Here is a 9864-nt window from a genome sequence, read left to right as displayed (position 1 = left end):
TAGACCAATACATGAGATGAACTGCGCAGTGGTTTCCAAATCAGGGAGCTCTCCATATAGTTTCCTTTCTATTGGGGTGATTTGGGGCCAATGACTTATACGGGCCTCTTGGTAAAGAGAGCAGTTTTGGAGGACGTGGTCGGCATTTTCTGGTGATACTCCACATGGGCAGATTTCACTGGTTCCAATTTTGAGCTTCCGGACGTAGATCTAATTATCTTCTCTTTTGAAGTAACCTCTCTTTTATAGAATAATATAAGACAAACGCTAATTTATTTATTTTGTCATTTTTGTCATCATTCGTTTTATAAAAAATAAACGGGAGTTAAAATTATTTATAGTTTTTTGAAAATCAATTGCAACAATAACAATAGCTATGCACATTTCATAAGATCTCATAGATCTAATTTTACGTATATAAATGTAATATCAATATATTGACACCTTTTCAGACATTGCGATTTATGGAATATAAATGATCTAAAAGTAATCTGCTTCTATGCTGATAGCTAATTAACGAGGATGTCATGTGGCCAGCACAACAACCAACTTTAACCATCTACTTCGGATTTTACTTATCTTATATAATGCAGACCTTACTTCAAAAAAAAAAAAGAGATGATTACGTCCTACGCCCTACGCGTCATGCATTTAGTCATGATTGTTAACCAATGACTTAAATTCTACCAAGTCACTGGTTTTCCTGGCTGGCTCAGGCAACCCATTCCATGCTCTAATAGAACTAGGGAAGAATGATAATTTGAAACCTAAGAATAGATATAATTAAGTCTTTTTTTATAAAGGGATGAATCATATATATTTAAAAAAAAACGAGATTCAATCGCTTATTTTTGCCCGTGAAGCGTGCTACGAAACATCCCAAGTATATGCACATTACTGCTTATTGTCGAATGGCTACAATGGGCAGCGCATATGAACGCAACACATTCTCAAGGATGACAAAAATACAAGAGAAATTAAGGGGGATACAAGAGGTTGATCACAGAAAGCCCTAGGGAAGATGATAAAGTTAGTAACTAGAGCTAGCTAAAAACGTTACCACGTGACGTGTCAGCCTAACCCAATAGAGACTGGTGTGAGGAGAACAAGGAAGAAATTCAAGAACTGCTAAAGAAAAAGCACAACTGCTATTGTTCTGTTCTTACAAAAAATAATGACAATGCAGCCAGATCTCTCTATAAAGCTTCTTGTAACACTCCGCAGTCAAAGGTCCGGGCATAGAAGTAAATGGTGGCTTAAAGTTGAACTATCCGGGTTTATGCTAACACTGGTGACACACGCTCTTTTCACGAGTCGCTTCTATGTGCCTATAGCTCTCATCTTACCAGACTGTAACCATACTACGTCGCCGCTAAAATCTTCCGATGATTCCACTCTTTTAACCAGCAAGACGGATACACAAAATTGCTGGACAGAACACTATGGCTTGCTATTTGGTGACAAATGGTTTGTATCGGAGGGATCCGTGGTAAATATTCCAAAAAAAAAAGCTATAGGAGAGGAGCTCAATGATTCACCATTTGAGAAACTTGAAACTGCAATTCTCATATACAAAAGGAGTGACAAGTCTAACTGCTCCAACTATAGAGGCATCACACTTCAATCAGTAGCATGAAAGCTCTTTGCATGAGTTTTGCTTGACCGACTAACCCATTTTTTTTAGTGGAGAACCAATGTGACTTTAATGGATATTTGTTTTGCGACAGTTACAAGAAAATGCAGAGAGAGGAACTTAAATATATATGCTGCCTTTGTGGATCTCACCAAGGCTTTCGACACGGTTAGTTGCGATGGCTTATAATCTTCTGCTGTACTAGCAAATGGGGATTTTCACGATTAACTAAACAATAACCAGAGGCGTAGCTAGGGTGGGGCCACATGTCGGTGGCCCCTAAATGAGTGGGTTTGTTTTTTTACACTAAATATTAAATATTACTCAAAATGCAGGGGCCACCAAAGAAGTAACTCCAGGGCCCCCAAAGAACGGCAGATTCCCAGCTACGCCACTGACACTAACAATGAATTCACTGTTGCTAACAAAAGAATAAGAAAAGAAACTGAGGCAAAATTGAGCCTTGAGATTTGTAAAATGTTTGTTTGTTAAATGTTTGTTTTTAAAATGTTTGTTTCTAAAATGTTTGTTTCTAAAATGTTTGTTTGTTAAATGTTTGTTTTTAAAATGTTTGTTTCTAAAAATGTTTCTAAAATGTTTGTTTGTGAAATGCTTGTTTGTAAAATGCTTGTTTGTAAAATGTCTGTAAAATGTTTGTAAAATGTTTGTTTGTAATATGTTTGTTTGTAAAATGTTTGTTTGTAAAATGACTGTAAAGTGTTTATTTGTAAAATGTTTGTTTCTAAATTGTCTGTAATGTTTGTTTGTAAAATGTTTGTTTGTTAAATGTTTGTTTGTAAAATGTTTGTAAATTGTTTACTTGTTTTGGATGTTGAAGATGATTTACTTCCTAGTCCAAACATCCCTCAGGGCGACGGGGGATGGCAGCGAGCAGGGTTTGAACCGAAGAACATCGAGACGACCGAACGCACATACCGCACCACCAGGCAACCCTCCTTGTAACCATTTATAACAAACGAATATTCACACTTGATTAGAGTTACCCCACTAAAAAATATTACTAAATTCAGACAATTCAGGAGAACATCTATGACACAAGGTGAGAATACAGAGAAACAGAAAACTCAGAAACAAAGACAGACACATTTCTTATTTCATATTGTTATAAACCTGGTGGTGGCACAGATGGGGGTAGTGGTGTGAGTGTAGTCAGCCGACGCAAATCACCCCAGGCCAGCGCTAGACGAGCGGTCAACCGTGACGAGTTACGACAATCGGCCGAGACGAGTTAACAACATGAAGGTTCGAGTAGGATCGACGCCGTGAACAGAGCTTAGGAGCGTCACGAGGGTTGTAGTCATCTGACACCCAGAATGGTCGAGCGACGTTCTGTCCGGTTCTAGAAGGCCAGTAGGGACCCTATATAAAGAGCGGAGGTGTCGCAGTTAAGACGGTTCAGAAAGCGGGTTCACGACAGGAGTTCAGAACACGGTCGACTACAGCACAGTTCAACGGTGTGGTTCTGTACGGAGCATTACGACGGTTCAGTGCGGAGTACTGTCAAGTACAGTTGAGACGAACGGCGTCTTGATCTTGGTCTGTGATCGAGTCCGACACAACGAGCCCAAGTGTGTGAAGTCAGTCCCGAACTGTTGAACCCAGTGCAAGCCCGGAACGAGACGGAGAGGCCAGTGCAAGACTTGATACGGCGGAACGGTGTTATCGGAGAGATATTTGTTATCGCAGAGCTATTTGTACTGTTCTACGTGCTGCCAATTGTACAGTATTGGCTGTTATTTATGGACATTAAACCTTTACGTTATTTTGGAGCCCTGACTTGTCAAGTTCTTTAAGTTGGTGGTGTATGGTGCAGTTTGCAGAAAGCCTGGATAGTGAGATTCGTAACAATATGCTAGGACGAATTCGTACAAGTGCTTCGTCTTTTCGGTGCTTTTAGTGCATGTATTGGGTTGTCTAAATCAGCTAGGAAAACCAACAAAAATTTTTAGTCTTTGATTAACATACTCGGCTATTTAGACGTAATTATATTTCTTGATGGAGTAACGTCAGTAATTTATAAGATAAGTAAAAAGAATTGAGTTATAATTTTAACAATAGCTCAATGCGTGACAGTTGATCTTCGTATCAAATCTCCTTTAATACACTAGTCAGTTGCCATTTTTACAAAGCGTATATTAACTTACTTTGTCTGTCCATCTGTCTGTCTGGTAAAAAGTTTGTGCCCCTTGTTTCTCCAGTATCCATTCTCGGAACAAGTTGAAACTTTGCACGATTATTCTTTGGCAAAGACAAGACACGAATCAGCTAAAAAAAAACAACATAATCCGATTAGTCTATTAATTACTTGTAAATAATTATTTTGTTTGAAACTAACAAGAGAAATTAATTCCATCAGTAGTCACAGATACGGCTAAATATGCAGAATTTCGTCCCCTTAGATTATTGAACGTGTTATTTCTACCTCGCCCGTTCTCGAATTAAGTTGAAAATTGAAACCATTATTTATTGTAGCTAATAAAAAACAAAATTAAACAATTAGTCATTTGAATATAGGTAATTAATTATTTTGTTTGATATCGCATAAGAAAAATAATTTTTACATTAACGAGAGATATGCTTGCAAGTGTGGAATTCTTTCCCTTAGATAAGGTTTGTATTTCATAATTGGATTTAAAAAAAAAAAAAACTTTCTCCCTTATCTTATCTAATACAGACGTTACTTCAAAAAAAAAAGAAGATGATTACGTCCTACGCGTCATGCATTTAGTCATGCATATTAACCAATGACTTTAAATTCTGCCAAGTCACTGGTTTTCCTGGCTAGCTCAGGCAACCCATTCCATGCTCTAATAGCACTAGGGAAGAAGGAGTGTTTGTACAAATTTGTCCTAGCATATGGGACGAGGAATGTGCCTTTATCTTTGTGTCTTTCAGAGTATTTTATTAAATTTTGTTTTTGTATTTGAAGATTATGGTTCAGTGTTTTATGTATGATTGCTACTTTACTTTTGAGCCTTCTGTCCACTCTAATAGACTCATTTAGTGCTATCAAGGGACGAACTTCGAAAATTCAACTCTACAGTGCTACAGTGTGTAAAAAAAAAGCATTTAGGCCTAACCTTTAAATAAAACAACCGTATCAATGCTGCCTTAGTTTTTATACACCGGATACACCAAAGATAGCCGCATATAGTTGTATCGCCTTTTTATGGAAATGTCCAATGAAAGACGTAAACAAGGAGAAGAAGACTTTAACAAAAAACAAAAGCACTGAGCGTGTGTGAGTGATTCTCTTATCTTATTATTGTGTTTCGTGTTTAAACAATACGTTTCCCCTATCAGATCTTGCGATCTATGGGGCGGATGATGTTAATGTCATCTGTCTCTAACATGAGCATGGTGTCATGTGGCCAGCACAAGATCTATGGGGCGGATGATGTTAATGTCATCTGTCTCTAACATGAGCATGGTGTCATGTGGCCAGCACAAGATCTATGGGGCGGATGATGTTAATGACATCTGTCTCTAACATGAGCATGGTGTCATGTGGTCATCACAAGATCTATGGGGCGGATGATGTTAATGTCATCTGTCTCTAACTTGAGCAGGGTGTCATGTGGCCAGCACAAGATCTATGGGGCGGATGATGTTAATGTCACATCTGTCTCTAACATGAGCATGGTGTCATGTGGCCAGCACAAGATCTATGGGGCGGATGATGTTAATGTCATCTGTCTCTAACATGAGCATGGTGTCATGTGGCCAGCACAAGATCTATGGGGCGGATGTCATCTGTCTCTAACTTGAGAAGGGTGTCATGTGGCCAGCACAAGATCTATGGGGCGTATGATGTTAATGTCATCTGTCTCTAACTTGAGCATGGTGTCATGAGGCCAGCACAAGATCTATGGGGCGGATGTCATCTGTCTCTAACATGAGCATGGTGTCATGTGGCCAGCACAAGATCTATGGGGCGTATGATGTTAATGTCATCTGTCTCTAACATGAGCAGGGTGTCATGTGGCCAGCACAAGATCTATGGGGCGTATGGTGTTAATGTCATCTGTCTCTAACATGAGCATGGTGTCATGTGGCCAGCACAAGATCTATGGGGCGGATGTCATCAGTCTGTAACATGAGCATGGTGTCACGTGGCCAGCACAAGATCTATGGGGCGGATGATGTTAATGTCATCTGTCTCTAACATGAGCAGGGTGTCATGTGGCCAGCACAAGATCTATGGGGCGGATGATGTTAATGTCATCTGTCTCTAACATGAGCATGATGTCATGTGGCCAGCACAAGATCTATGGGGCGGATGATGTTAATGTCATCTGTCTCTAACATGAGCATGATGTCATGTGGCCAGCACAAGATCTATGGGGCGGATGATGTTAATGTCATCTGTCTCTAACATGAGCATGATGTCATGTGGCCAGCACAAGATCTATGGGGCCGATGATGTTAATTTTATCTGTCTCTAACATGAGCATGGTGTCATGTGGCCAGCACAAGATCTATGGGGCGGATGATGTTAATTTTATCTGTCTCTAACATGAGCATGGTGTCATGTGGCCAGCACAAGATCTATGGGGCGGATGTCATCTGTCTCTAACATGAGCATGGTGTCATGTGACCAGCACAAGATCTATGGGGCGGATGATGTTAATGTCATCTGTCTCTAACATGAGCATGGTGTCATGTGGCCAGCACAAGATCTATGGGGCGGATGTCATCTGTCTCTAACTTGAGCAGGGTGTCATGTGGCCAGCACAAGATCTATGGGGCGGATGATGTTAATGTCATCTGTCTCTAACATGAGCATGGTGTCATGTGACCAGCACAAGATCTATGGGGCGGATGATGTTAATGTCATCTGTCTCTAACATGAGCATGGTGTCACGTGGCCAGCACAAGATCTATGGGGCGGATGATGTTAATGTCATTTGTCTCTAACATGAGCATGGTGTCACGTGGCCAGCACAAGATCTATGGGGCGGATGATGTTAATGTCATCTGTCTCTAGCATGAGCATGGTGTCACGTGGCCAGCACAAGATCTATGGGGCGGATGATGTTAATGTCATCTGTCTCTAACATGAGCATGGTGTCATGTGGCCAGCACAAGATCTATGGGGCGGATGTCATCTGTCTCTAACATGAGCATGGTGTCATGTGACCAGCACAAGATCTATGGGGCGGATGATGTTAATGTCATCTGTCTCTAACATGAGCATGGTGTCATGTGGCTAGCACAATGATAAACCGTTTTTACTTTCTCCAACTACAGACAGGTACCCATTACAGTTGGATGGACAAACATCCTGAAACTGAAAATCTCTGTCTCCGAGATTGGAACTCAGAACCACACGTTCGGAAGCCAGGCGCTTAATCACTCAGCCACCGCGCCCATTCAAACAATTTTGCTATTAATGTTTGTTTCTTAATATATGAATAAATGTGTCCTCAAAAAAAAATTGTTTTGAATAAATATATTCCTAGCCATCAGTATAAATTATCAGATAATATCTGCTCTAAATACTTGTATTAGAAGCTGTCGTCATTGAGAAGTACTAAGAAGTAGAACTCATAGAGCCTGTTTTTTTTGAGTGTGTAATTCTTTCGTGAGTGAATGTTGTTTGTATTTGCATCTATATAGTTATCATTACAGTAGTTACGCTGAGGTGGTCAATTGTAGTCAAACTGAATTTCCATTTGATTGGATTAATAAACATTATCTTATCTTTAACTTTATCTATCCCTAAGTCTAATGGACCGTCGTCGACGTCTTTCTCCATTCCTCTCTATCTTTTGCCTTAGTTAGAACTTCTTTCAATGGCAGGTCCGTCCATTCTCTTATGTTGTATCGTATCTTATCTTATCTTAAATAAAGTTTACATATCAAAACATAATTTAGAAAATCTTCTTACATATTTCTCTATGCCCTTGACTGGCAAGTTTCAAGTAATCTGAGATCTGCCCACCTAGTATAGTCTCAAGATGACACCTACAGACTACTTCTCTGTTGCCTCCTGCGGAATGGACGGTGACATCCCCCCCCCTACAGCTACAGCAGCAGAAAGACGAACCCATCCAAGGCATTCTTATCTTCTTATCTTATATAATACAGACGTTACTTCAAAAAAAAAAAAGAAGATGATTATGTCCTACGCGTTATGCATTTAGTCATGCATATTAACATTACATCCACTCCTGCTGTCACGCATGGCCGTTAAGTTGGTATGACTGTTGGATAAATCCGTTAGTTCAAATTTTTGTGACAGCATAGCGTTCGATCTACCAATAAAAAGTTAGTAAATCAATTTGCTGTGGAAAAAAAAAAAGAAACTCTACATTATTCCAAGGTATAGGTTTGACATGTGTCTATTAATTCATGCACAAATAAACTAAATCTAGATCTACATATCGAGGCATGGCGACCGGATGTTAAAGCGCTTGGCTACCTAAAAGTGGGTAAGATTATATCTTGGCAAGAGCAAACATAAACAAATCTATCTATCTATCTATCTATCTATCTATCTATCTATCTATCTATCTATCTATCTATCTATCTAATCTATCTATCTATCTATCTATCTATCTATATCTATCTATCTATCTATCTATCTATCTATCTATCTATCTATCTATCTATCTATCTATCTATCTATGTTCTGTAGTCACAGATTAATAATAAATTACTGTAGACGTTACTATTTAATAATGATAATAACGAGACTGTCTTGATCAAGGTAGACATATATAACTAACTTTTATTTCCGTCCGAGTCTTTGTTTTCGCATAAAACATAAACAACAAACAATGACGTAATATCTTCTAATATTAACACATCCTTCCTTTTGAAGCTATCATCACATCCTTCCTTTTAAAGTTCTTAATACTTATATTTACAAGGAATTTTGACAACTCGACCACTTCTGGTTGTCTTGACCTGCACATCAAGTTCTCTAGATGTTGGTTTATAATTGTCTGTTTCTTTTGTTCTAACAGTTTGCTGTTCATTGTCTTCGTCGGTGTCATAGTACCCAGAGATGTCTTCTTCGTAGCTCTTGTTTAAAAACAGTTGATTACGTCTGTATGTTTTCCCATCATTTGTCTTTATGATGTAAGATCTGGGTGATGGATGTTTCTTAATGACGACTGCTTTCTGCCATGTTTGTCCTAGACGAACTCTCACCTTCTCCCCGACAGAGTAGTCTTTAGGTAACCTTGCTTTTGAATCGTATTTCACTTTGTTTTTTCTCTGTCGTTCGTTGAGTAATGTCTCTGCATTTTCAGCTACCGATGGTTTCAATAGTTTGGGATCAGTTGGAATGATGTCCCTGAGTCTTCTACTCATCAGCAGTTGTGATGGCGAATAAAGCAGTCCGCTTATCGGAGTATTTCTATACTCGAGCATAGCGAGATATGAATCTTTCCCACTTTTGTATGCTTTGTTAAATATCTGCTTTACGATATACACCTCACTTTGTCCATTTGATTGAGGGTACCTGGGACTTGATGTTGTTATCTTAAAATCCCATTCAGAAGCAAACTCTCTATATTGATAGCTATTGAATGGCATGTTGTCGCTCACTATTTCTTCTTGTATGCCCTGTCTAGCAAAAATACCTTTCATTGCCCTGATAACACATTCTGCTGTTTTGTTCTCCAGTCGTTTTATTTCAGGGTATTTAGAGAAATAGTCCACAACTAGCAAATAGTCATTGTTTCGCCATTCAAACAAATCTGTCGCAACCTTTTTCCATGGTCTGTCTGGTACAGCATGAGGTAGCAATTTTTCCTTCACATTATTTCTTTTGAACGTTGCACATGTTGCGCATTTCATTATTGTCGAAAAAATATCTTTAGACAATCCTGGCCAAAACACACTCTGTTTTGCCTTGGATCTGGTTTTCTCAAGACCAAAATGACCTATGTGCAACTTGTCGAGAATTTCATTTCTCATACTTGAAGGAATTATAATTCTGTTCTCATAAAACAATATTCCATTCTCTTCAGGAATACTGTCTTTAAATGACCAATACACTTTCACTGTTTCATGAACTTGAGTTTTTATCTTTGGCCAACCTTCTCTGACATAATTCATTACAAGTTTTAATTTAGCATCAGATTCAGTTTTCCTTCTAATTTCAATAATCTTCTGATCACTTCCCGGAAACTGTGCTGTTGCGCTATGAATTCTCATAACCATGTCATCATTTGAATTTTATTGTTCTTGACCATTGA

Source organism: Biomphalaria glabrata, chromosome 6 (assembly GCF_947242115.1).
Source record: "Biomphalaria glabrata chromosome 6, xgBioGlab47.1, whole genome shotgun sequence".
NCBI classification, from domain to species: domain Eukaryota; kingdom Metazoa; phylum Mollusca; class Gastropoda; family Planorbidae; genus Biomphalaria; species Biomphalaria glabrata.
Note: the sequence above shows the minus strand (reverse complement) of the source record.